Source organism: Moschus berezovskii, chromosome 28 (assembly GCF_049115385.1).
Source record: "Moschus berezovskii isolate FMDL1 chromosome 28, NW_MosBer_1.0, whole genome shotgun sequence".
Classification (NCBI taxonomy): domain Eukaryota; kingdom Metazoa; phylum Chordata; class Mammalia; order Artiodactyla; family Moschidae; genus Moschus; species Moschus berezovskii.
The window spans coordinates 16,368,066-16,395,310 of NC_142487.1; the positions used below are offsets into that span (position 1 = coordinate 16,368,066).

Consider the following 27,245-nt stretch of genomic DNA (forward strand, 5'->3'; position numbering starts at 1 on the left):
AAGGTGAGGTGACAGCCAAGGGGAGAGACGAAGGCCAGCCGGACTGGCCAGAGCAGCGCGCTGCAAGAGGAGAGACACAGCGAGAAGGTGGCTGGGGCCTGACGTGCCGAATCAGGGAGTCCAAGTCTGAGGGACTTGAGAGCATCTCTGGCCAGACACCTGCTGCTATGGGCACAGAGGTGGTTTCCAGAGGAAAGCTGGGCAGGGCCCTGAACCGGCCCTAGGTTAAGGGGGTTTCAAAGGCTGCTTAAACCCCAGCTAGACCATAAGAAAAACCACAAGAGGATCTGAGTATGCTCTTTTTCAGGACAGACGGCCCAGCGTGTTCATCAGATTTTCAAAAAGGTTTCTAACCGATCCCACTCCCCTTCCAAATTTCAAAGCAAAATTAAAATGAAAGGTTAAAGTCATCTAGAAATATAAACTTTGTTCCTGAGTGACACACACACACACACAAACATACACACACACACATATATATATATTTACCCATGGTAAAAAGAGAGGAAATAAAAATAGATGGTCCTTCTCAGATAGGTAGATGGTAGATCCATACGTAGGTAGGTGATAAATTGATAGATGATTTCTAATGATAAATGATTGATAAGCAATTGATAGAACAGATCTATAGATAGCAAATAGTCCCAGTAAAGAGTTATTATTTGTGCCACCTGTTTTCTTCTTTCTTCCTGCGTGACAGGGAGCTGGTGGAGCTGGGAGGAGCTGGAAAACCTGGTGCTGAGGTGTTCAGATCACTGCCCTCCAAGAACGATCAGAGGCAAAGATAAAGCCTTTGTGAAGTGACAAAGTCAGTTAGTGGGAAAATGGGATTTGGTTTCACAACTTTCCCAGAGCCATCTCTTGCGTAAGCCGGGACGCCCTTGAAAACAATCGCAGTGAGCCCTTCTCAAGCACTTTGTGGGTGTCGGGCGCTGTGCTAAGTGCTTCACGAGTATTATCTTGTTTACTTCTCAGCAGCGCTGGTGATTTGGGCAGCACGATACCTCCTGTTTTACAAGAGAGGAAATGGAGGCCCTGGGATGTGAAGTCACCAGCCCCAAAGCAAACAGCCGCCAGTGGAACAGTGGGTACCGGAAGCCAGCCGGGCTGGGTCATGGAGCTGGGGCTCGAGACAACCTTTGAGAGCAGTCGTGTCATGTGGTCAGTAATCCACCCCATCTGTGTCTTCCACAAAAGGGCTGGACCCTGAGTAGCTTGGCCCTGCTGTTCTCTTCTCCTTTAAAGGAATAGTCTAGTGAATATACTTGAAATTATCCAGGTTTATTGTCAATACTTGTGAAAAAAAAGTGCTGGTAGTATTAATAGTAGTTCTAGTCATACCTCCCATTGATTGAGCATCTGAGTCAGACAATACACAAAAGGCTGCAGAGTCATTTTAATTCCATCCTTACCTTTAATTCTATCCTTACAACAAGGCTCCAAGGTGAGTACCAGAGGGGGTCCCTTTTACGGATACGGGTGCTGAGGCCCAAGGAGGTTTAGATAACCTGCCTGATGTCAGAGCTGAGTGGAGGAAGGCTAGACCGCACCCCTGCCCTTTTAAATTCTCTGTCTCTTTCTGGGCCGCACAGGGCACAGAGGTGCAGGGGTTGGCTGTCTTGTTGGGGCCTGATGGTTGGGGCATGGAAAAGGCCCAGGTCAAAAGGAAAGAAAGAAAGGAGAAGAGAAGAAAAGGAAGTAAGGAAGAAGGGAGGGATGGAGGGGCAGGGGAAGAAGGAAGGGAGGGAGGAAGGGCACACACATGGTAGCACAGGCTTTGCGTCAGGCAGCACCAAGCTAGGGATGAATGACCCAAATCTAGAGTTACAAAAGCCCCACCAGAAAGTGGCCAGAGTAACTGACTCAGTCCCCCTGAATCACTCACTCCAGGATACAATCAGAGGGATGGCCCATGTCTTTTTGGAATTTGGCTACAGTCTTTGAGGCCAAAGCTCACTGCCCCATAAAACGTTCCTGGGAGGGTCAGGTGAAGATAGGAGTATGCCCCTTCAATTAAAATCCATGGTCCTTTTAGCTCTTCCCTTCTCTTGGGTTTTGATCTTGATTCTGGAAGCCCTAGGGCCTGGGACAGATGAAATGCAGGAGGGACAGCCAGCCCCTAGGATGGAACTAGGAGGGTGGGGTGGACAGGGTCACAGCCATGATTCAGGGTCAAGGCTGGGAAAACATATAATGAAGAAGCATGTAAGTCTTGTCAGGTACAGAGGCCAAAGCTGGACACAGAGTCTGAGAGGCCTTCGGGGCAGAGGCTGCAGCCAGTGTTCCAAGTAAGCATGCAGGGGTCGGGGAGGCGTGATGCTGGCACCAGCAGGTGTAACCAGGGATGAGGAGCTCCATCTGAATAGACAGGAGGAAACGGTCTGGGCCGGACCCCAGGCCCTGGGAGGGTGAGAGGATCCCCTCACAAATGACCCAGTGAGCCCGGGACCCCCTAGGCAAGAGGGACACTTTCTTCTGGGTCGGGCCACCCTCTGCACTCAGTCCTGGGGCTGTTCTCTGGGGCAGGATGAGAGCTGAGCTTGACCAGAGAGAGTGGGCTTCCAGGAAGTGTGACTGGTGCCCACGTCCCAGAAGCCAGGCTCATCGTCCAAAATCCATGCCATCCACTTTCCAGAGCCTTCACTCCCCTGCCCTGGCCTTCAGTCATCCTAGGCCTGACATTTTCTTTCAGTTCAGAGTATAAAACATCGTGTTTCTTGACCCTGAAAGTAACATCCGTGTATCAAGGAAACTACCCTGTGTGGAGGGTGATTCTATCCTACGATAAAGGCAGATCTTCGCCCCGTTCTCCTCTCTGGTCATTTTACGGTGGGCATTTTCCCTGGTGCCCTTGCCCCACCCCCCACCATCCCTGTGCTTTTTGCCACCTCATCTCAAGTCTTACCTGCAGGTGCCTCTGGCTGGCATCTGTGTACTCAGATTAAGGAAGCCACGTTGTCACTGCTAAATGCTCAAGTCCTAGTCTTTTCATGGGAATTGCTTAAACAATCGGAAAAAGTTTGCATAACAGAAGCCAAAGAAACCCTCCCCTGGCTGTGCCAGTCATCAGCCAGTGCTGACTCCTGGAAGGAGTCAATACAGAACTCTACCCCATATTCTCATTTGTTCTATCCGGTTCCATGTAGGTTTGAAACTAGAAAACCAAGCCTGTCAGAATTGGTCATAAAACAAGAGCAAATAGGCCCTTGCGTGACTTGGGCCTCAGGGAGTGAGTATGAAAGCATGTGCTTGGTGACTTCTTCTGGTGGTTCAACATGGGCTTATTTTCCTTTCAGATTCTTGGCTGTGTCCCAGAGAGAGGAGGTAGGCAAATAAATGAGGTTTCGCTGTACCTCTAACATTCTTTATGTTACACGAGCTTTGTTTCTCGGAAACGTTAAATTATTTCTGTCTCAACGCTGTAACATTGGTATGGTGTAGTCATCTCAGTGCGGGAAGGGGAATGCTCCTACGTTCCAGGTTTTGCTTCTCTACCCAGACTGAGAACCACTGGTTTAGTGCAAACAGGGCTATACTAGAAAAACCAGATTTTTAGATCATTCTTTACCTTGAATTGAACTGTGGGACTAAGAAGGCTGGAAATAGAAGTATATTCAGACCGTCAGAGCTGCAAGCCTCCTCAGGGGTCCTACAGACCCACACCCTCACTTCACCCCCAAGGAAACAGGGTGTGTCCAAGGTTACAAAAGAAGCTATTGGCTAATCCACAAATACCTCATCCATGCGAGACTTTATGAAATGATTAACAACGACATCCTGTGTTGGAAAGTGTACATTTACAACCTGTCTTGTTTCGAAGGATTTGAGCCAGTTTACAAAAATGCCTACAATGCAAGGGGAACACACATTAAAAGTAAGAAAGAAAAATGAGGCACAGGGCAAGTAAGAGCAAAGATCGAAACCAGGCTTGAGATGAACCCTGGCAAGATCTGTGTGCTTGATCCAGCAGAGCCCGAGATGCGGAACCAAGATGCCCAACAGTCAAGAGTAGAGGGCAATATGCCACCCCTGTGGAGCTCTGCTTTCTTATTCTCTGGGGCTTGCTGCTTCTCTCTCCAGGCATCAGTTTGCCCATCTGTCAAATGGACAAATCCTGCCTTATGGGATCTTCGTGAAAATCAAGTTAAATCTTGTACGTAAAAGAAAGCACTTAAAAAGCACAGTGTACAAAAGAGCTTATCATTTTATCTTCTTGCTGTCTCCTTGTGATGAATGAATCACTATTCATTTTCCATTGGCTGATGTTGACCCCAGGTGTAAGTGGCTACAGTCGGTCATAGTTAATTCTATATGCATTCTTAAGAACGTCAAGCACTGTCCAAACACGGGATGAGAAGCCTTGTAACATTTCCTGACCTCCAATTAAGCCTATTTCCACCATTGTACCTTTTTTCCTTTCCTTCTTTTGACTGGGAAAAATTAAGATATTAGAACCAACAGGGACTGTAAAATTCTAATGTGAAGTTTGAGTACCCCCCTGGAAAATTCCTGTTTCCTGGTGTAGACTGTTGTTGCATAGTGGAGAGGAGACAACAAGGTTGGGGAAAGGGAGTGTGGGCCCTTCAGGGGCCTCCTCAGCCACAGTTTTGCAGGCACAGTTTCAACCTGTCACTCGGAGGGTTTTCGAGCCTTATGAGTTGGGGCAGATGGAATATGGCATTTTCTCAACACCAGCCAGAACTTTACCTGAAATTAACTAGCAGTCGGGAGTGGGCATGCTGGGGTTCCAAGCGGTGGGAGGGGGCAAAGGAGCCACAGAGTCTGAGCAAGCAGAGCTCTGGGGGCCTCAGTGGGCTTCCCTTATGTGGCTCTTGTCTGAGAGAATAACTGGGGGTACTCACTGAGAAGAGTTTTTCAACCAACAAGGGCAATCATAGCAAGAACCATGTAAATACTATAATAATAGAAAAAAAAAAACCCACATAGACAGTATATCTGGTTTGGGACTGAACACGGGAAGGTCACTACGGGCAAAGATATCCAGCATTCTCCTTGGAAAATCACTGGTCTCACAACATCATAGCTTCCAGAGCCCAGTGACCTGTGGAGGACAAGTGAACAGTGGGGTGAATCGGTCTCAGCTGACATGTGGCCACAGAAGAACCTGTGTTCCGGTCAGTGTAGCACTGCACATTTCTCATTATTTGAAGCATTAATGTAGGATTAATATCAGCATCCCCACTTTATAGATGAGGAAGTGGAGAGCCGGACTGGTTGAAATTATATACTTGTTGGAATGGCAAGAATCTAGTTGTCCCAGACAGAAAGGCGGCCTGGAATCCTCACTGAGCACAGGAACTCTGGAGACAGACTCTGCATCCTGGTTCCAGCATGGCTTGCTCTGTGACCTTAGGCGAGGTCTGGACTGCAAGGAGATCCAACCAGTCCATCGTAAACGAGATCAGTCCTGAGTGTTCATCAGAAGGACTGATGTTGAAGCTGAAACTCCAGTACTTTGGCCAGCTGATGCGAAGAGCTGACTCATTTGAAAAGACCCTCATGCTGGGAAAGATTGATGACAGGAGGAGAAGGGGACGACAGAGGATAAGATGGTTGGATGGCCTTACCTCCTCAATAGACATGAGTTTGGGTGAACTCCGGGAGTCGGTGATGGACAGGGAGGCCTGCGTGCCGCAGTCCATGGGGTCGCGGAGAGTCGGACACGACTGAGCGACCGAACTGAACTGAACTGAGCCACTCTCCGCCTCAGTTCCCGCATCTGTAAAGCTGCGGGCTGGATTACCGAGGTCAACACGTATAAAGTGCTCAGAGCAGCCCCTGACACATATGAAGTGCCACACGAACATGTCAAACACATCAACTCCCAGCTCAGAGCTCACCTCTGCAGCCCCAAACCAAAGCAGAGCCACGGCAGGAGCCCAAGAGCATGTGCTCCATCCTGCGGGTGCCCCCCGAGGTCAGCAGAGAGGCGTCCTGGGGCGGAGAGAGGGCCCAGAGTGGATGGGAGCGGGGACAGACACCTGGCAAGCTTCTCCAGCGCCCAGGGAACAGTCCTGCTTCTTCTCCCTTTGAGGACTTTGCCAAGGAGGAACTCATGGGCTCGATAAACCTGTGCCAAGCAGGAACAAGATGGTATCTGGGCCTGACAGGCTGACTAGTTCTGTGTGCCCAGCTTCCCACCGGGGCAAACACCGGCCCGACCATGCACCGGCCCCACTCCCCTTCTTTGCTTTGGTGGATTTGTTTTGGTTGCTGCCAAGGGCACCCGTCAGAAATGACGGGAGGTTTGCCTTTGGGGAGGGCTGCGAGAGTGTTAGGCAAACAAGTCCTGGCGAGCCGTCTCATAACTCTGGCCCTAACAGGCCACGGGTTGACCATGGGACTGCACCGTGCGTCCCAGAAGCCACGGGTCCACGCACCGAGCGTGGGGCAGGTCTGAACGGGGCGGCAGGCATCCTGCTTCCGGCCCTGGCTCTGGGGCTGCAGGGCTGTGTCCTTGGCCAGGTGCTTCCTCCATCTAGCTCCTCACTGTTCTCATTCGTAAACCGAGGGTCTTGGGAGGCGGAGGGGGCGATGAGTGCGAAGGCCCTTTTCGGCCCTTCCATCTGTGAGTCTGCAGGAAGCGCCATAGCATTCCACGGGGCTGCAGGTAGCTCTGCCTTCTTGTGGCTCTGGGTCCTTTTCTGGAAGACCCTCGGTTGTTACTATCGATGTGGCAGCGTGGAGGGGTGTCTGCTCATTCAACAGACATGGAGAGTGAGGGTCCCCACGTCCCTCACCCTGTCCTGGTGGGAAGAGAAGAGGATCGACTCCACTGGCAGAGGCTGGCAAGGAGAGCCAAGGGAAGACTGCCAGGCACAGCCTCTGCCACCTCACCTGGGCCTCTGTGTGCTGTGGAGGGGGGCACCAGACTGGGAAGCCCTCAGCCTTGGCCACACCCCATCCCCCTCACAGGACGGTCCCTTCTGAAAACACCCAGAGCAGAACTGGCTGACCTTGCTCACCCTCTGTTCCCGCATTGAATTGGTTATTCCGTGTCTGTTAAGCACAAGCACTGGAGTGGGGTCGGGAGAAGGGCGAGATTCAAGGTCCCCTTTGCCCTCAAGGAGTTGACCCCATGTCCTCACCATCACTTAATGAATTAATTCATTTATTGAGTACTTACTTTGTGCCAGAATCATCTGGAAAGGGTAGGGGTCATGATCTATTCTTTTTTTTTTTTTCTCCTATCCAATTCCCCTTGTCCTAACATATGAAATATCTGCACATGTGGTGGTTAAGGGTACAAACCCTAGAGCCAGTCTGGCCAGGGGTGAATCCTGATGATGTTCCAATGGCCAGGTTCAGTTTCCCTATCTGTAAAATGGGAAGAACGATAATTCCTACCTCCTAGGGTTCTTATGAAAATTCAAAAACATTAACACTTTCAGAACATTTAGTATAGGGTCTGGCATGTTGACGGTGCCCAGTAACCATCTATAAATAAAATATTTACCAAGATGAATAGAGCCGGCCAGCTATAAACTCATCAAGAGAAAGCCATGCACATGCACTTTCCTTCCTATTCTAAATGATGTGGGCACTGTTACCTTAGTCATCAGGCTCTGTGTTCTGCAAAGGTGAACTTCACCACAGCTAAGCTTAACTCTCCTAAGTTCCAAACCAGTAAGGTTCAAGTTCATGAGCTGCTACTATAACCAAACCTAGTCATCATTGATTTCATCGTGTTTCTTCTCCAAATACTTAGTTGCAACTGAGACTAGTAATCTAGCTGACCTGAATTTCTCCAACTTTTGATCTTCCTGGCCCCACGTGCCAGGGCAGGACTCACAGGCCACGCTCAGCAGGCAGGACCCCAGAGGTGGGGAGAAGCACAGATCCCACTGAGCTCAGGGCAGCCTAGAGCTGAGAACAGGGGCTTCCAGTCCCAAGGTTCAGGATCTGTGGGCCATGGTCTCCTAACATAATGCCTGGCAGGGTCCCAGGATGACAAGAGCCCTTGCAGGAACAGACATGCCTCGGTCTTTTGCAACCTGTTCCAATACTGGCTGAGGGCAGTAAATGGGAAAGTCACAGGATAAATCTCACTTGGCGTTGCCAGTTTGGTTCATGCTTAGACCCACTTCCAGACCCACAACTGCCTTGGGTACAATGACTGGGCTTGAAATGACCAAAGCTGGTGCCAGACTCCTAATGGTGGTCACCACGAGGATAACTACCCCAGAGAAACACCTCACTAGCACACTCAGGGAGAAGTAGCTGGAGCCCCGAGCCCACGGGCCTTTGGGGTGGTCTTCTCACTTCTTCCCAAAGTGTGTTTCACCAGCTTCCTCCCTGAGGGCTCACTCATTCAGCTCACCAGTACTTACTGAGCACCAACTCCCTGGCACACAGGTACTAAGCTAGGTCCCCCACATGAAGCCACCCTACAGTGAAAGCACACTGGGCTGAAGCTGGGAGGAGAGGTCAGAGTTCCAGCTCCACACTAGGGATACGTGTGACAGGTCACTTCCCTCTCTGGGTCTCAAGGGCCTCAATCCAGAGGCTAGATGAGAATTGGGATGAGAACCGGGCTGAGAATGCCCTTGGTCCACTTTTGTTAAAGATCTTTTGTTATTTAATCTGTTAGGTAACATCTCTGCTTGGCAATTTGATCTCTGGTTCCTCTGCCTTTTCTAAATCCAGTTTGAACATCTGGAAGTTCACGGTTCACGTACTGCTGAAGCCTGGCTTGGAGAATTTTGAGCATTACTTTACTAGCGTTTGAGACGAGTGCAACTGTGTGGTAGTTTGAGCATCTTTGGCATTGCCTTTCTTTGGGATTGGAATGAAAACTGACCTTTTCCAGTCCTGTGGCCACTGCTGAGTTTTCCAAATTTGCTGGCATATTGAGTACAGCACTTCCACAGCATCCATCTTTCAGGATTTGAAATAGTTCACCTGGAATGCCATCACCTCCACTAGTTTTGTTTATAGTGATGCTTCCTAAGGCCCACTGACTTCGCATTCCAGGATGTCTGACTCTAGATGAGTGATCATAACATCGTGATTATCTGGGCTGTGCAGATCTTTTTTGTATAGTTCTTCTGTGTATTCTTGCCACCTGTTCTTAATATTCTGCTTCTGTTAGGTCCATACCATTTCTGTCCTTTATTGAGTCCATCTTTGCATTAAATGTTACCTTGGTAGGTCTAATTTTCTTGAAGAGCTCTCTAGTCTTTCCCATTTTATTGTTTGCCTCTATTTCTTTGCATTGATTACTGAGGAAGGCTTTCTTATCTCTCCTTGTTATTCTTTGGAACTGTGCATTCAAATGGGTATATCTTCCTTTTCTCCTTTGCCTTTGGCTTCGCTTCTATTCACAGCTCTTTGTAAGGCTTCCTCAGACAACCATTTTGCCTTTTTGCATTTCTTTTTCTTGGGGATGGTCTTGATCCCTGTCTCCTGAACAACGGCATGAACCTCCCTCCACAGTTCAGGCACTCTATCAGATCTAATTCCTTGAATCTGTTTGTCACTTCCACTGTATAGTCAAAAGGGACGCGAAGAACTGACTCACTTGAAAAGACCCTGATGCTGGGAAAGATTGAAGGTGGGAGGGGAAGGGGATGACAGAGGATGAGATGGTTGGACGGCAACACCGACTCAATGGACATGAGTTTGAGTAAACTCCGGGAATTGGCAATGGACATGGAGGCCTGGCATGCTGCAGTCCATGGGGTCGCAGAGTTGGACTCGACTGAGCGACTGAACTGAACATCTCTGGTGTACAGACAGTAGCAATCTTGGTCAAAGAGCTCCAAGTTTGTAAAAAAAAAAAAATTACCACAAGCCTAGCAACGAAGTTCTCCATAGCCACAGGGAGGGTTCCTGGTTTGCTCCCTGGAAATAGAAGAACCAGTAGCCTTGGGGATGAATTTGAAGAACTGGCCACAGGGAAACGGTAGGGGAGGGCAGGGGAGGGACAAGGGGGACTTCTGTGGCTCCCTTCCGCATGTGATCCGAGGGATCCCTGAAAGGGTTCCGGGCCCCAAATATCCCCCCTGCCCCAATCTGGTGTCCTGCCTTTGGAGTTTCTCCATTTGCAAGTCACTATGTGGAGGGGTGGCGTTCCATCGCAGGGATCTGTGCAAAAGGCAGACGCGAGAGAAGGATGAGGTTTTTCACCCTGCTGAGGTTGCCTGGGTCTTCCCTCCCTGCCAGCCGGGGCCTGGGCAGCCTGTGGGCACCGGGGCTCTGAGGCCAGAGAAAGAAGGGAACCCTGAAAGGATCCTTAGGGGGTTGGGGGGCGGGTGGGGTGCGGGGAAAGAGACAAAGAGGGCACGCACAGAACCTGAATTCTGCAGGAGGGGTCGGAGTGGCAGGGTTGAGGGGAGAGCTTGCCGCCTCCCTGCGGGTAAGCGACTCCTGGGAGGAGCCCACAGGGAGAGGGGAGGGAGCGGGAGGGCGAGTCAGGAGAGAGGGCGGGGGTGCGGGCTCACAGAAAAATGCCCCAGCGTGGTGAGGGTGGAGGGCGCAGGGCAGCACCCCGACTCGCGGAGCCCACGCCCCTCGAGTTACCCGGCCGGTTCGGACTGGTTCGCCCACCTCTCGCTCCGGTTTGCTCCCTGAGAAATCAGAATCCGAGCGTGATGCAAGCACAGCCGCCCCGCCCCGGCCGCAAGGCCTGCGGACCCGCGCCCGCCCCACCCCCGCCCCCTCCCAGGCCCTGCCCGTGGCCCCGGCGCCCCGGCCCCTGTGCGGTCCTGCAGCCCCGGCTCCCCCGACCCCGCGCCTGGGGCCCCCCGGCTGGCTCGGCCCTCCCCTCCACCGCAGCCCTCCGGGTCTCCGAGCGGTCTTCCCGCTCCCCTCTCCGCGCCCGCTTTCCCCCGGGCCTCTCCTCCGCATCCTCACCCGCCCTCCTCTCCTGGAGGCCGCGGCGCCTCCCCTGCCCGCGGGTAACGCGGGAGAGGCCGGCGCCTGCCCGCGGCGGGAACTGCCCGGACACCGGGTGGGGGCCGGGCGGGGGCGGCCGGGGGGCCCGAGGGCCGCGAGGGTAGGACGCGGAGCCGGACCCCCGCCCTAGACGCCCATCCCACTCCCACCCAAACCCCACTTGCCCGCCCACCCCCTTGCAAGGCTTGGTGCCAGGGCCCAACGTAGGCCAGGCAGCCAGCCAGCCAGGCTCAGCTATCAGCGGGGTGGAGGGCAGTGCCAGCTGCAGGCTTCTCCGCCACCCTCCGCAGCCCTGGGCCTCCCTCCAGCGGCACCTTCCACCCGAAACTGGAGCGGGCGGGAGGTGGGGGGTTGGGGGGAGGGGGGTGGTTTGTCAAAGACAGAGGACCCTGGGGATCTTGCTACAAGGGGTAGGCTAGGGGCTGATCGTGAGTCAGGGCTAGACTGAAGTCCAGCTCACTTATTTTCTGGGTGACCTTAGGCAAGTCACTTCTCTGCCTCAGTTTTTGCATTTGTAAAGTGGAGATAATACCCACCTCCTGGGTGTTGTGACTTTTGGTGCCTGGCACATAATAGTTGCCTGGAGAAGAACCCCATGGACAGAGGAGCCTGGTGGGCTATATAGTCCATGGGGTGGCCGAGAGTCCGAGACGACTGAAGCGATTTAGCACACTTGCACACCCGCACACGTAAAGTAAAACTGAAAGTCGGTCAGTCATGTCGGACTCTTGGCCACCCCATGGACTATACAGTTTGTGGAATTCTCCAGGCCAGAATACTGGAGTGGGTAGCCTTTCCCTTTTCCAGGGGATCTTCTCAACCCAGGGATTGAACCGAGGTCTCTTGCATTGTGGGTAGATTCTTTACCAGCTGAGCTATGGGGGAAGCCCAAGAACACTAGAGTGGGTGGTATATCCCTTTTCCAGAGGCTCTTCCTGACCCAGGAATCGAACTGGGGTCTCCTGCATTCATAAATAATATCAGTATTAACTTCAAATAATAATTTGAATATTATTATTATCTCCCTGGGTGGGGGTTTGCCATTTACCAAAGGGAAATAGAGTAGAATCTGTCATTAAAAATCTATTAGGTGCCTGCTACGGGCAAGGAAGGCCACTTGGTGTAGTGCAAGAGTCTTAGGAGCGAGATGTGGGTTTGAATCCCAGCCCTGTCATTCGGTAGCTGTGTGATCTTGAGGAAGTTGCCTCTCCTTTCTGAGCCACAGTCCCCCAACAGCAAAGCAGTGCCAGTAATGCCCAGTTTGCAGAGTCAGGCAGAAAATGAGTGAGGTGATGTCAGGAGAGTGTCTAGGGCAGTTCTCAGAGCAAAACAGGTGCCTCTCAGTGAATGAGAGCCATGGAGAAGGTCAGGGGATGGAAAGGCCAGACTCAGTTTCTGCCATGTGGGACCTCTGGGGAGATAAGACTTACGTGAAAAAAAAAAATACCACTGACTCAATGGGATCCAAGCTCAAGAGTCAATTCCAAGGTCAGGAGGAAGTGTTGTGGGAGAGGGGGCATGCCCTGAGCATCCGAGAGAACAAATAAACTGCTAAGGGTGGAATCCCAGGCATGGGTGGGGGTGCTTCTGAACAGCTCCCCTTCCTCCCCCAGCTCCCGCCCCCTCCATCTCCCCCAGCCTTCTCCCACCAGGATCAAGGCAGCAGTCACTGGGCTTGAGGGGTATGCAGTTGCTCCAGGATGGGTGTCAGCATTCGCTTCACTAGGGGAGGCCCTTATAGGAAAAAGAGGACTTTTAAGGGCAGTTGGAAAAGGAGGCCTGAGCACAATCTCCACCCTTTCAAATGGCTGTCAATGAGGCAGAACACCACTGCTACCCACAGCTATGGCTCTGAGACTGGAACTGGGTCCCTCATCTGTAAAACGACAGGATGGGCTAGATGCTTTCTAGGCCTCCTCAGCTGCAACCCTCCACCCTTCTTGAAAGCCATACTTGCTCTGATCTGTAGGAATGTGGGGGAGAACCGCTCCTCCTTGGAGGTGCAGGGCTTAGCCCCATCAACCATTCCATGGGCGGGCTCGGAGCCCTCCTTAGTGGAGCAAGAATGAGCTGGGACTCCACCCTGGGACAGGCTCCCTGATGCTGGAAGGTCAGTCATCTAATGGAATGTGACTCGTGGAGATAGAAGGAGCCTTGCGAGCAGGCATCCAGCCCTCTCACTTACAGATCAAGAAACAAAAGCCCAGAGAAGTCAAGGAACTTGTCCAAGTGCATGTGTTTCTTTGGGGGCAGAGCTGAGGTTCAACCCACTGCGGTGTAGTGTCTCCAGTGAACTTATTAATAGTTCACAGCAACAACAATGAAAGATCCCAGTGAGCTGGTGACCAAGGTCAACCAAAACTTCTCTGAGTTTCTTTCATGAAAGCAAACTGGAAATGCTTTCGCTTCACGACCAGGTAAGAAAGTGAGGAAGTTGTCTAAAGGGCCCACACGGCCCCCATCAACACTGTCCAAGGCTGGAGGTGACTGGTGGGGCAGTGGGCAGGGGCTCCTGCCAGGTTGGGGCGGGGATTTGCTTTTGTGATCAGCACTGCAGGCTCCCTGAAGAGAGTCCAAGGACACTGGGCTTGAGGACTAATATGCATTTTTATTCTACAATAATTTTCATACTGAGTTCAAGAGGCACCGACTCCAAGTACATAAAACCAAATCAAATTACATTAATTGATTTTATTGAAACCTGCTGCAGTTGTATTCAAGCCCACAGTCAGGGGCATGACCCCTGTGAAATACCAGAGGGGCTTTTGAAATAATTAAATTAATTACACCCTGGGTTATGCACAAGGGCTTGCTCCTCATGCTCAAGGCAGGCAATGCCTGCTCACTACCATGGGCGACACGACTGACCACAAAGTAAGATGATGCCTAGGGGAGCCAGAGGCCCACACCTTCCATTCTGGGGTGAGTCGTCTGTGCTTTTTAGGCAAACACAGATGTACACGGGCACACACACAGTATGATCAGCTAGAACGGCCCTCTCTCTCTCTCTGCCGACTCATGGTCCAAGTCAAGCACTTGCCCCATCCTCCTGTCCTCCTCGCTCCTTCCTCTGCCTCCTTTCCTGAACCCCCAACTAGGACCCCCCAGCACTTTTATCCATGCCCTTGGCAGATGCACTTTCAGGTTGCCTATTCTTTCATGAGGGGCTATCTCGTATGACTAAGTAAAGGATGAGAAGCCCCTCGAATGCAGAGAATGGGCTGTGACCTTCTCTGGATCTTTCAGGAAGCTCAGCCAAGCTCTGTATACGGAAGAAACGCAGGACATTTATTAAACACCTACTATGTGCTAGGCACTAGTCCAAAACTTTACATGGAGCGTAAAAAAACTAAGTGGAGCTCTGTTGCTTCTGAGTAAATCTTAAAACAATTCCATAAACCCTGTTCCTAATCAGGTGATGGCATCAGGTGTCCGATTTGACAATTTACCTACAAACAAATCCCAGTGTCCCTGGTAGAAGGGATTCTCCTCACCAACCTTCATTTCACAGAGGACATTTTGCAGATCCACAAAAGGTTCTGGGGAATCCACAGAAGGGGAAGTTTCTGGTGCAAGGTTCAGAGTGGTTCAGAGGATGAGCAGCCTGTATCCTGTCGGCTCCCAGCTCCGAACAGATTTGTCCAGGGCAAAAAGTCACCCATGATCCCAGTTACTCCTGTACTGGGGACTAACACGCCAGACTAGCCTATCCTGCAGAGAAGACGCTGAGTGTCCAGGGACGGAGTATTCAAGGAGCAAAGCAGGGCAGAGTGGGGACCCAGCCCTTCAGGGACCGAGCCCTCACCCCAGAGCCTCAGCAAGACCTGCTCTACCCTTGCCTTAACCTGTCAGGACACCTTAGGAGACAAAGCCTGCGCCCTACCCCTGTTGCACAACCAGCTTTCCAAACCCCCACCCCCACCGCAGCCCTCTCCCGGCTTCTGCACGCCTCTCACGACCCTCAGGACTGTCCTCAAAATAGAGCCCTGGATACCAGCCAACGCAAATCCCCTCCCTGACTGGGAACCTGAACTGCTTAGTAATAACGATGAACACAATCCGCGTAACCGTGACAGCTACTCTTTACAGAGATTTGTACTGCTCCATGCCAGGCACTCATACGCCTTTCCATCTAATCCTCACAATCACCTCATCTGACAGGTGAGGAAACTTAGGTGAAGGGAGGCGAGAAGCTGGCCCAAGGACACAGAGCTCGTAGCTGGTGGGGCCTGGATTCAAAGTCGGGTCTATGGCACACCTTTCCGGCACCCCCGCAGACTGCATCTTCCTCATATTGATGGGCTGAAGCTCCTTCACTGCATTCTTTACATGAGGATACTTATTTTTAAAGTTGCGGTGAAAAATATGTATAAAATAAACGTTGGCACTTTAACCATTCCAGGGCATGATTGAGTGGCACTGATTATATTCACAGTGTTGTGCCACCATCACCGCTATTTTGAAATTTTTTCCATCAGCCCAAACAAAAGCTCTGTAACTGTTAAGCAATAACTTCCCAATCCCAGCCCCTCCAACCCTCACCCCGTCTCGCTAATCCCTGCTCACCTCCAGTCTACTTTCTGCCTCCACGAATTTGCCTGTTCTAGATATCCAGACAAGTGGAGTCATACAGTATTTGTCCTTTGCCTGCAAAGCCAGTTCTCTTCAATAGGAAGCCGGACCCATCAACTTTTTAGGCCCTCAATCTCTCACCAGCCAAAAGGACATAAGGACTTGGCCTGCTTCGGTCACCAGAAGGTTGTGGACGCGTGATGGCTTGGGGGTGGGGATATCATCTTGAGGAGGGCCAGGCCTTGGAGGCTCAACAACCCCAGCTACTGAAGTCCTCAGTAAGTCCAAGAAAGGCCTCACTGGGTCCTGAGTGTTACTGAGGGGACCAAAGAAGCAATGTTTTTGGCTGGGGTGGGGGTGGGGGCAGAAAGCGGACTCTCCAGAAGGGAAAAGTGGCAAGAGGGGGACCCTGAGACCTCTGGGGGCCTGGGGAGCACTGCCTTGGCACAAGGGGGCCAAGGTGGGCTTTGTATGGACTCTAAGGAGTATTGCACCCGGGGGAGAAAAGTGGCTGCCCAGCCAGAGTTCAATAGCTCCCTCCCACCAATTTGGGGCCCATAGACTTTTCACCTCCTCTCCACTATCTGCCCCTCCCTGTGGTACCAGCTGGGCAATTGTCTTCCTACCTGGAGCATTATTCATGCAGCTAGCACCCGAGTTTCCCCCAAAAGCCTTCCCACTCCCCAGTGGTTCCTCTCCAGCTCCACTAGGTCCTTTTCAATCTATACCACGTGATGCACCACACTGTTGGGGGGGCACTGTCTCTCAGGGTGCACGCACAATGGAAAGCATTCTGCACTGGAGTCCCGGGGCTGCCACCTTCTAGCCGATCTAGGACAGGCGGCTCAACCACCTTGAGCCCCAGCGCTTCCTCCATAAAGTGGACGTGACAATGCCCACTGCCTGCAGGCTGTCCTCAGGACCAGGGCGAGGCATGTCTGTGCCTTGTAACCTGGGCACGTGGCGGAGCTACTCAGAGATGCAGCACACGACGTGGCAGATCTTCCTGACACTCAATTCTACTTAACTCTTTGGGGGAAAATGTGTCCTTTTTATATTAAAAAAAATAGAGACGATTATGGAGGAGAATGAAAAACTTGGATTGCTTTTAAAAGGCAAAACAGGCAACTTCCAGGGCATTTCCAGCTTTCTGGGAGCCATGTTCATGGCTCTCTCGGAATCACAGCATACACTGCCCCCTTTGTTGGGAGGGAGTTTCTGGGATGCGCTGGTGAGACCAACTGCCTGGCCTGTGGCAGGTGCTCAGGAAAGGGTAGCTGTGATGTTTCCCCTAGTTGCCACGGGGGGAAGAGCTTAGCGCAGTGGCATTGCAGCCCCTCTGTTGGTAAAGCCTCTTGGTCTCCCTTGGGAGAGGCAAACACTGGATGGGAAGCATGTGGACTACAGTACCGGGAAGGTTTCTGTCTCTGCTTCACCATCACAGGCTGGATGCTTGTCCTTGGACACATCACTCAACTTCTCTGCACCTGAGCTTATTCCCCTACAAAGTGAGTCTTAACAACTCATTATCAAAAACAGACAAATCCAATTTAAAAAGGAGCAGAAGACCTGAAGAGACAGTTTTCCAAAGAAGACATCCAGATGGCCAACAGGCTCATGAAAAAAAGCTCAACATCACTGATCATCAGGGAACTGCAAATCAAAACCACAGTGAAATAGCATCTCACACTTGTCAGAAAGGCTGTCATCAAAAAGACAAGAAATAACATCCTCATGTTGATAAGAATGTAGAGAAAGGGAATACACTATCGGCGGGAATGTAAATAGGTGCTGCCACGGTGGAAAATTGTATGGAGCGTCATTAAAAAAATTAAAACCAGAACTACTGTATGATTCAGCAATTCCACTTCTGGGTATTCATATGAAGAAAATGAAAACACTAATTCAAAAAGATATATGCCCCCAATGTTCACTGCAGCACTATTTACAAAAGCCAAAGTATGAAAGCAACCCAAGAGTCCATCAAAAAAGATGGATGGATAAAGAAGATGCGGTATGGATATACATGATGGAATATTATTCAACCATCAAAGGGAAAAACATCTTGCCATTTGCAGCAACATCAATGGACCTAGAGGGTATTAGGCGAAAGGGAAATAAGTCAAAGACAAATACCATATAATTTCACTTACATGTGGAATCTAAAAGCAGACGAACCAAACAGAAACCAACTTACAGTTACAGAAGAAAACAGGTGGTTTCTAGAGGGGAGCAGTGTGGAGGAGATGAGTGGAACAGGTGAGGAAAATGTAGAGGCATAACCTTCCAGTTATAAAACACGTAAGTTACAGGGACACAATGTAGTGCATACGGAATACTGTCGATGAGACTGTAACAACTCTGTATGGTGACCAATAGTAAGACTCTCCTGATCATTTCATAGTATATAAAAATATCGAATCACTGGGTTATACACCTGAAATTAATATATTATAGGTCAATTATACTTCAATTAAAGAAAGAAAGATGACATCAGAGCTCGCTGGAGGAAACAGAACCAAGGATGAAGAAGTGTTGACATGCTTGTTTCACTTCATGCTCCCACTGCAGCTTGGGGAGGCAGGTGAGCAAGTCAAGTTCTTTGCGAGCACCCCCAGAGCCCCAAGTGGGAGACGTTGCTACCACAGCCCTGCAAGGCAGACAGGGCAGGGGCGGTGCTGACCACTCTGGAGATGAGGACCCGGGGCCCTCGGTGGAGCTGGAGCCCGTTTCTGACTCGCAGTGGGTGGCTCAGCCTCCTTCTAGCACTCAGGGCTGCCCAGAGGTGAAAGGCAGGACCTCAGTGGGCAAGGAGCTCCTTGTCACCTCCACGTTCAGTCAGAGGCAGGAAGGGTGGGAGAGTGGGATCCAAGCCCTTTGAGAAATCTCCTCGCGGTCCCGAGATTCTGGGATTCTAACTGGCTCCCAGATTGAAATGATGCTCAGCATCACTAATCATCAGGGAAATGCAAATCAAAACCACAATGCAAAAAAAAAAAGATACATAAAGAGCTAATAAGTCCACCTGGACTGGAAGTTTAAAAAAAAAACAACCACAGTGCAAAAGATCTGACGTTATCTTTCCTACATTTGCTTGTTGCGTTTCACTTGGCTGCTTCTTTTCTGAAGAGTCTTGTCCAGAGCACAGTGCCTGGGAGGTGCTTAAAAAATACTTGGTGATGTTTCTGCTGAAGTGGCCCTGGAATCTACCATCTATGCTGGAACAAACCCTTTGGGACTCAGGCATCGTGGTCACTGACACTGGGCACCCTCTGAAAACCAGGCAGGGCGGAGGCTCAGTGGGTCTGTCCTCAATGAATGGGAGGACGCGCACTTCACGCTGTGTCCCCACTGCCCAGCCCAGACAGCCCCCTCCTCCATCGGCAGGAGGATCTGGTTTCGGCTCAGCCCTGGCCCCCTCAACCCGCTGCTGAACCTCATCCCACCCTTCCACCAGAGCTGTCCCTGCGGCTCCCCACACAATGGCCATCCGGAGGTAGTGCTGTGTCCGGTCCCTCCTTGGCCGGAGGCAAAGTCCAGACCCTTCCTCCACCCTCCCAGGCTTCCCACCCACGCCTGAATCTCTACTTTGAAAACTTCCCATGGACCAGTGATCTCTAGGCCACAGCGGCACACCACCCTCGCGTCCCCTCCCAGCCCAGGCCGCCCCTCCCACGGGCCCCAGCCTACCCATTTCCTCTGCCCTTTTCACCCTTTGGCGCCAGGACCAGCTATTCTGAGCCTCTGGCCCGGCTCCTTCCCCTGCCAGCTGCTGCCTTACCAGGGCCTTCATTTCTTGCCTCTTCTTTTCCGAGTGGACCCTTACTCAGTTCTGCCAACAAAGAGCATGTGTTCCTATGATACAGGAACACCAAAGGCAGCCAAGATTCAGTGCAGATCTAAATACTTGGGTTGTGTGTGCATGCTGAGTCACTTCAGTTGTATCCGACTCTTTGAGGCTCCATGGACTGTAGCCCGCCAGGCTCCTCTGTCCATGAGAGTCTCCAGGCAAGAATACTGGAATGGGTTGCCCTGACCTCCTCCAGGGGATCTTCCCAACCCAGGGGTCGAACACACGTCTCTTATGTTTCTTGCATTACCAGGCAGGTTCTTTACCACTAGTGCCACCTGGGAAGCCCAAATGCTTGGGTTACCTGTTTGGAAATGTTAAATGCAAGCCACTGCATTGCTGGGTATGTGTGTGCGTGTGTGTGTGTGTATGTGTACACACACACCAATGGACTCTCAGTCCTTCCAAGAAGCTTTTCAAAGCAATCTTTCTCCCCCCTTGCCAGAAACAATGAATTAGTAAGGATGAGCCCCAACAGGATTAACAGTCCCTTTCTGGTTACCCAAGCTCCTTGCTTCTTTTGTGACACAGCAATCACTGGATTTCAAGGATTCTTGGAAAAGATGCTGAACAACTCCTGCAGATCTTATAAAATTTCACTGAATGGTATGTTTGCAAAGATAATTTTCTATATTCCGCTCTGTGAAAAGTTTCCCACAAAAGCAGCGACAGTCAGATAAAGGTCCCCACCCACATAAAACAGTTTTGGTAGATTTTCAGATCCCTTTTAGAGTGTAAGGAAGAGACAGGGGAGAAGGACAGGGCCACCGAAAGGAAAAACAAGCCCCTATGTCTTGATTTGGCCTTGGTGACCAGGAAAACACATGCCTGGGGTTGTCCTGGTCAATATTTGATTCACTGAGCTTATCAGCCAGACCTCAACCTGTGGGAAACATACAGAGCCTGGCACAGGAGCTGGATGCTGGCTCAGGGGTCCAAGATGATGGCTGAGTGGCTGAGTAGGTTCAGGGCCTCCTGGTCAAAGGCCTCCTGCAAAGAGGCCCTCGGAAAATGTTTACTTTCTGCATTTCTCCACCAAAGTTTTCTGATCCTGAAAAGTGAAAGTGAAAGTCACTCAGTTGTGTCCAACTCTTTGAGACCCCATGAACTACACAGTCCATGGAATTCTCTAGGCAAGAATACTGGAGTGGGTAGCCGTTCCCTTCTCCAGGGGATCTTCACAACACAGGGATCAAACCCAGGTCTCCGGCATTGCAGGCGGATACTTAACCAGGTAAGCCACAAGGGAGGCCCTCTGATCCTGAAACTCCAGCTAATTTGTTTTTGACAAATACATGGTCAGTGTGCAGATTTCCCTAAACATGACACAAACCATAATGGGGAGAAACATGATAGATGTGATTAAAGCTGGAACTTTTCTGTGATAAAGATACCACGTACAAGTTAAAAGTCAATAATCTAAGTGAAAAGTATTTGCATTATGTATAACAGACACGGCGTGAACCAAAAATATACAAAGAATTCCTCTGAACCAGTAAGGAAAACCATGAAGTATAAATATTCCCTTAAATTATTTAAACTGCCCGATCTCATGATGATTTTTTAAATATAAAAACCAGCTGGTAGGTGCCTATGAAGAAAAGAGGGGCAGATATTTTAGAGGAAGGGCAGAGGATTGAGAGAGAAGACCTGAGGTTCAGTCATCTGTCTGTGAGACCGTGGACAAATCATGTATCCATCTAGGGAAGTTGTCTAGTTGATATTTTAGTAGAAGTCGCGTAAGGAATGGGGTCTTGTGTCTTTGGCATCAGGCATAAAAATAGCTTCTTAGACCTTCCTCTTTCTCCGAGCTGTTCCACTATATTTAACATAATATTTATTGCAACCTTCTTCACCACCCTCTCCACTGTAGAAGATTTGAAACAGAGGTGTTAGTGGGTCCGCTTCCCAGCTGTGGAATTTGAGAGGACGGAAGGGAAGTGGCTGAGCTAAGACCCCTTCAGCAGCCCTTGGCGTGTGTGACAGCTGCTCTGGGGCTCTTGCCCTGTCTCCATGGGGGCCCGTCTGTGCCACAGAGTCCGCTGGCCTGACAGCGGCCTGAGGGCTGGGAGTGGGAGACAAGCCGGGACAGACGACAGAAAGGGGAAGCGCAAAGGAAGACTATAAGGACTTGACGGTCAGGCGGCTTTGGGTTTGAATCTCAGCTCCTCCACCTGTGGACTGCTGAGCGCACGAATCTGTTTCTTGGAGTCTCAGGTTCCTCTTTCACAAAATGGGCGCAATGCTCTCGCCTCCCAGGCTCCTTTCCTGGCCATTACCTGTACCCCTCACCAGTGAGGCCGAAGAGACAGCATCGCCTTGCGGGCACTGAACTTCTTCGGCTCCCCCAAACCAGACTGTACGACCCCGTGGCTGGAGTGGTGTCTCTGGAGGGGGCAGGGACCCCAGAGCTCTGAGAAGGTGGACTAGTGCCGGGGTCCTGTCCTGATCCCTTTCGAACTTCCAGCCCCTGGCATTTTGCCTTGCGTGTGGAGGGCACAAGATAACATGTGCAGAACGAATGAATAAAATTTATGGATGAGGAAGCCAAGGGCCAGAAAGGTGAAGCGATATCCTCAGGGCTATACAACCCATTAATTACCCAGAGAGGGTCAGGGAGCCTTTCTTTCTTTCTTATCACGGGGAAAACGGAGGAGAGACCATATAGCCAATTATAGTGGTCCCTGACGTCTCATGTTCCCCAGGAAAGTCTCATTTTATACCTGTTTCCTCTAATCATTATAATAATGCCCACTTTCACTTTCAGATCGTCTGTTCTCCCAGTTATGAGGGAGACTGGAGGGAAGGACTCTGTGTTTCCCTGGCTCCATCTACTCCCCCACCCCTCATTTCTCTTAACTTGTCAGATATGCAATTAAAATGTCATTCCATTCTCTATTCAGTGAAAGCCCCATTTAAACTCTGCTCATCCCAAAGGCAACCTTCCCCCAGAAAAACCCATGAAAGCTGAGGTCAGCCATCAAGGTGCTGTCTCTGCCCGCACATGGAGTGATGGGCTTCCTCACCACCTAGCTGCCTCCCCTGTCCCCTCAGTGAGGAGGGGAACAAGGGCACGGCCTTACCAGGTCAGTGCCAGAACAGCCCCGCTCCACCCTGACTGACTAGGCTGTAGTCTTCCTATTGGCAGGGGCACCTGGGCCCATCACTGGAGAGAGGGTCTTATCGGGCATAGGTGGGCCTGGCAGCCTCTCCAGAGAAGGACAGGCAGCCTAGGATGAGAGCTGGGGCCTTGTGGTCTATCTACATGAGAAATGTAGAGCTGAGGGGAGGCAGAGAGGCTCAGGAGAAAAGAGAAACATTCTCCCGCCAGGAGAGCACACCAAACCAGCGGGCAGCCTCAGAGATGAGCATTTTCAGATGTGCTCAAGTTCCTGTGGCTTGGCTTTCAGATTGAGGAAGGGGGTGTTCTTCCTGCTGATCCTCAGATGTTTGGAGATGGCCGCCTCAGTGCAGTAAGTAAGGGCACATGTCTATGGGGTCCTTGCAGGCCTGACTCCACGGGTGCCTCTCCCAGAGCCTTTCCTGGGCTCACCCCAGCCCTCTGTGCCCAGCCTCTCTGCACAGACGGGTGACTGGAGACTTGCATGTGCATGGCCGCAGAGGCCTATTGTGGTTGATCCCAAAGCATCTCTTTTGGGAGATGGGTGTGGTGCTTTCCCACTGGAAGATTGCCTGCCTCCCATCAGGGTGGGAACTCTTCACTTCCTAATCCCGCAGGGAACACGCACTGGGCTCTGCACACAGCCCGTACTCAACTGGGAGTGGAGTCTTAGTACCTGGGGTTGGCGGCCCGACCTTCCTGGGCTTAGGTCCTGAAGCTCCCGTGGCCGCAGCTGAAGACAGCCTGGCGTCTCACCTTGTCTCCCCCAGCCCTGCCTGTACCTGCAGAGCCCCTGCCTACAGAGCTCCCAGGCCTGGTTCCTACAGCAAGACAAAGCCAGTCACCAGGCTCCTACCCCAGGCTGGCTGATTCCTGGTTTCCCCACAGGAGGAACCCAGGCCTGCTTTGGCCATCTCTCCCCCTCCTGGAGAACGCTGGGTGTGACACGGCACCAGCTCTGTAGGGTCAGGAACTCAGATCTCTCATTTCTTTTTGAATTCCCCTCTCCCTCTCAGCCCTCACTTCCTGGGCTTCCCTGGTGGCTCAGCTGGTAAAGAATCTGCCTGCAATGCAGGAGACCTGGGTTCGATCCCTGGGTTGGGAAGATCCCCTGGAGAAGGGAAAGGTTACCCACTCCAGTATTCTGGCCTGGAGAATTCCATGGACTCACAAAGAGTTGGACACGACTGAGCGATGTTCGTTCACGTTCTCCCTCTCAGCCCTCACCTCCTCGCCTAGGCCAGGCCCTGTTCTCTGTTAGAAATACCCCAGAATGCATCCATCTGATAGCTGATCTCAGCAGCTGTTTGACTGGAAAGGCCCAGAAAAAAACCACTGTCCCCATAGTGGGAGTGCTTACTGGCCCACCAGCCCCAGCACAGCCTGGCCAGAGTGGACACTCAAGTTCACTGTGCACAAGTGTACTCAGGTCTTCGCTGTCACCCGCTGGCTGCCCTGCAGCGTGGCACACAGTAAGCATCTGTGAGTGAGGGGATGTGCGCCTACTGGGACCAGGTTCTGTGCTAGGCATGCTGCCCACGCCGTCAGGGGGCACATGTGATTGTCCCATTGAACGGATGGGCAAGTAGAAGCTCAGACAGTTAAGTGGTTTTCCCAAGGCCATTCAGCAAATGTCCAGCCATATTTCAAGGTTAATTCTTTCTGTCTTTAAAGACTGTGGTCTTTTTGCTCACATTTCTGTGGTTCGGTCAACACTGACACTCTGTGCTTAGCACTAGGAGGGATTCAAAGCTGATTGAGAAATAGCCCCAGCTCTTAGGCACTTCATACTGAAAGGGCCAGATTGTCCCTTCATGACCACCTCTGATAAAGGACAGATATGGCAAATCCTGCCCAAGATGCTGAAACCTCCGTGTGCAAGCTGTGGGCAGAGGGGTGGCGTGCGTTCTGACCGGAGTGGAGAAAGGCGCCTGGGATGAGGTGCTGCTGGGTTGGGCCACTAAGGACAGAAGGGCCTCGGGCCAGGGACAGAGGCTGAAGAATTCAAGATGGACTTGAGGCAGCCCCCTGGTGGGGAGCCGAGGCTGAGGTGGGCGCTTCGCTTAAGCACCATGAGGCAGGTCAGAGGGTGGCCAATTTCCACGAGCCTGGCGGAGCAGGAGGAAGGGCTGGCGGGCCTCTGCTTGGGAGGGTTTAGATCTCTTAGGAGAGCTTGGGCACTGACAGGGCCGGAGGGGAGAGCCCTGCTGATGCAGAATTGGGAGTGGGGCCGGCATCCGCCTGCCCTCCCTCCTCAAATGTGGTCTGGGAGATTCGGCCAACCTCCTGGCCTCAATCAGCGGGAGCCCCGGGGAGAGCAGATAAGCGAGCTCTGAAGGACGAGCTCCAGCCATGGGGCTGCAGACTTATTATTTTTCCCACACACTTGATTGACAGGACACATGGGGCCGTGGGGAACAGGCTTCTCTGGGCCTTTGCTGACGCCGGGAAGAGGAGGGGAGTAGTGACAGGCCCGGGGTCCTTCGGCCAGCCCTCCCCGCAGGGCTGGGGCCTGGAGGTGGAGAGGGCAGCGGAGCTGCCTGCTGTCCCCCAGCCCTGTCTTCTGTCTCCTAGCTTTTCCTCCCTTCCGGTCAGCACGGTTCAGGGAGGAAACACTTGGCGAGGCTCTTGGGAGAGCCTCTGGCACATAGCTCCTGCGCTTTCCAGGGCTGGGGGAGGGTGGACTGAGGGCAGGGGGTGAGTGAGCATCCATGTCTGTCTTGAGGGGACGTGTGGGAATACATTCGCCCACTGTGGGCCATTAATACACTGTGAGACCCTTGCTGGGCCTCAGTTTCCATTTCTGAAAAACAGATCCTTTGAAGCTGCCTAGAATAATCCCATCTCCCTCTCGAGGTAGGTGAACAGTTAATTTCCTTCAAGGTTTGTTTGTTATAATTTTCTACCTCCACAATGAGATTTGAACAGTCCGATGGTGTCAAGGGCATTAGACTCGAAACCTGATTAAGAAAATCAGTAGATGCCCTCCAAACACAGGAAACTTGTGTTTATTGAGCTTCCACTCCATGCCAGGCCCTGTGCCAACAGCAAGTGTTTACTTTGATTGTCTTATATAATCTTCACATTGGCTCTGGGATGAGATGACTTTTAGCCCCGTTTCCCCCAATCTGGCAGAATTTCTTGAATTTCTTAAAGTCCTGCAGTGGCTTTCCAACACCAGAATGAAATCCAGACTTATCCCACACCAGCTTCCAGCACCGTGCCACTTTCTGATTTGGTCAGAACACTTCCCTGGTAGCTCAGCTGATAAAGAATCTGCCTGCAATGCAGGAGATTCCCAGTTCAATTCCTGGGTCAGGAAGATCCCCTGGAGAAGGGCTAGTGTTCTCTTGCTTCCATGGTGGCACAAATGGTGAAGAATCCATGTGCAATGTAGGAAATCTGGGTTTGATCCCTGGGTTGGAAAGATCCCCTGGAGGAGGGCATGGCAACCCAGTCTAGTATTCTTGCCTGGAGAACCCCATGGACAGAGGTGCCTGGCGGGCTACAGTCCATGGGGTCACAAAGAGTCAGACATGACTGGGTGACTAAGCACAGTACAGCATAGCTGATGGACAGAAGGCTGAGCACCGAAGAACTGATGCTTTAGAACTGAGGTGCTGGAGGACTCTAGAGAGTCCTTTGGACAGCAAGGAGATCAAATCAGTCAGTCCTAAAGGAAATCAACCCTGAATATTCATTGGAAAGACCGATGCTAAAGCTGAAGCTCTAATACTTTGGCCACCCAATGTGAAGAGCCAACTCATTGGAAAAGACCCTGATGCTGGGAAAGATTGAGGACAGAAGGAGAAAGGGGCAACAGAGGATAAGACGGTTGGATGGCATCACCGACTCAGTGGACATGAGTCTGGACAAACTCCGGGAGAAAGTGAAAGGCAGGGAAGCCTGGCGTGCTGCAGTTCATGGGGTCCCAAAGAGTCGAATGCGACCGAGCAGCAACAGCTGACAGAGCATGGCTCTCCTACTGGCTCCGCCAAGCCTGGCAGTACTTCCCTGGCCCCATTCATTCATTTCTATTCCTACTCAGGCCCAGTTCAAGTCTTGCTCCTCCCTTAAAGAAGGGCAGGGACTAGGGGAGGCAGGTGAGAGGCTCAGGGAACAAAATTTAAGGAGACCCTCACTTCCAGGTGCCAGCCCTGTACTTGCACAACTCTGAGAATGAGCCCTCCTTAAATATGCCAAATGCATTTGCCTCACCCTGTTCCCAGCCTTGTCCCAGTGTCTCTGTGTCCAGCCCAAAGCATACTTGTCAGTCCTCTGAAATCCCCATAGCCCTCTTTTGTGTGTCTTGACACTGGAGCCTGTCATGGTGGCCATTCATGATTCCTTGCATAAGTGCAAGGCAGGGATCACTTTTCCTCTGTCGCATCCTGAAACCAATAGGGTGCAAGGCTTTCAAACCTCCAACCTTTAAGCTACTCCTCCCTCTGCATTCTTCTGCCCTCTGCCCCATCTGCTTAGGAATTCCAATTCATCTTAGAATCTATATAAAAATGATGGTAAATATTATATAGCCATCAAAAATGATATTTCCACATGGATGTAGGAAAATGCTTTCCAACTATGACTGAAAATCCAGAGGCTGTAAGAGGTTGATGAATTTTACTATATAAAAATTTTTAAATTATATGGCAAACACTGTAAGTAAAATCAAAGATAAACAATAAACAGGGCAAAAATATTTGCTACATATATCATAGATAAGATTTAATATCACTATTAGGTTTTGTAAAAAGCTTGTTATGAATTGAGGCACAAAGTACC

General features: G+C 51.2%; 1 protein-coding gene across 2 annotated transcripts in view; it reads right to left on the minus strand.

The window, feature by feature from the left end:
* The window catches only part of ZBTB7C (zinc finger and BTB domain containing 7C), a 390,531-nt gene that overhangs the window by 123,177 nt on the left and 240,109 nt on the right, over positions 1 to 27,245 (minus strand). Inside the window, exon 1 of one of the 2 annotated variants that reach the window (XM_055417326.2) lies at positions 672 to 10,250. The exons of the other annotated variant lie outside the window; for it this stretch is intronic. The gene's annotated coding sequence lies outside the window, so the exon portion shown is untranslated. Of the gene's footprint in view, positions 1 to 671; positions 10,251 to 27,245 lie in introns of those variants that run through there. 2 annotated transcript variants of the gene reach the window in all.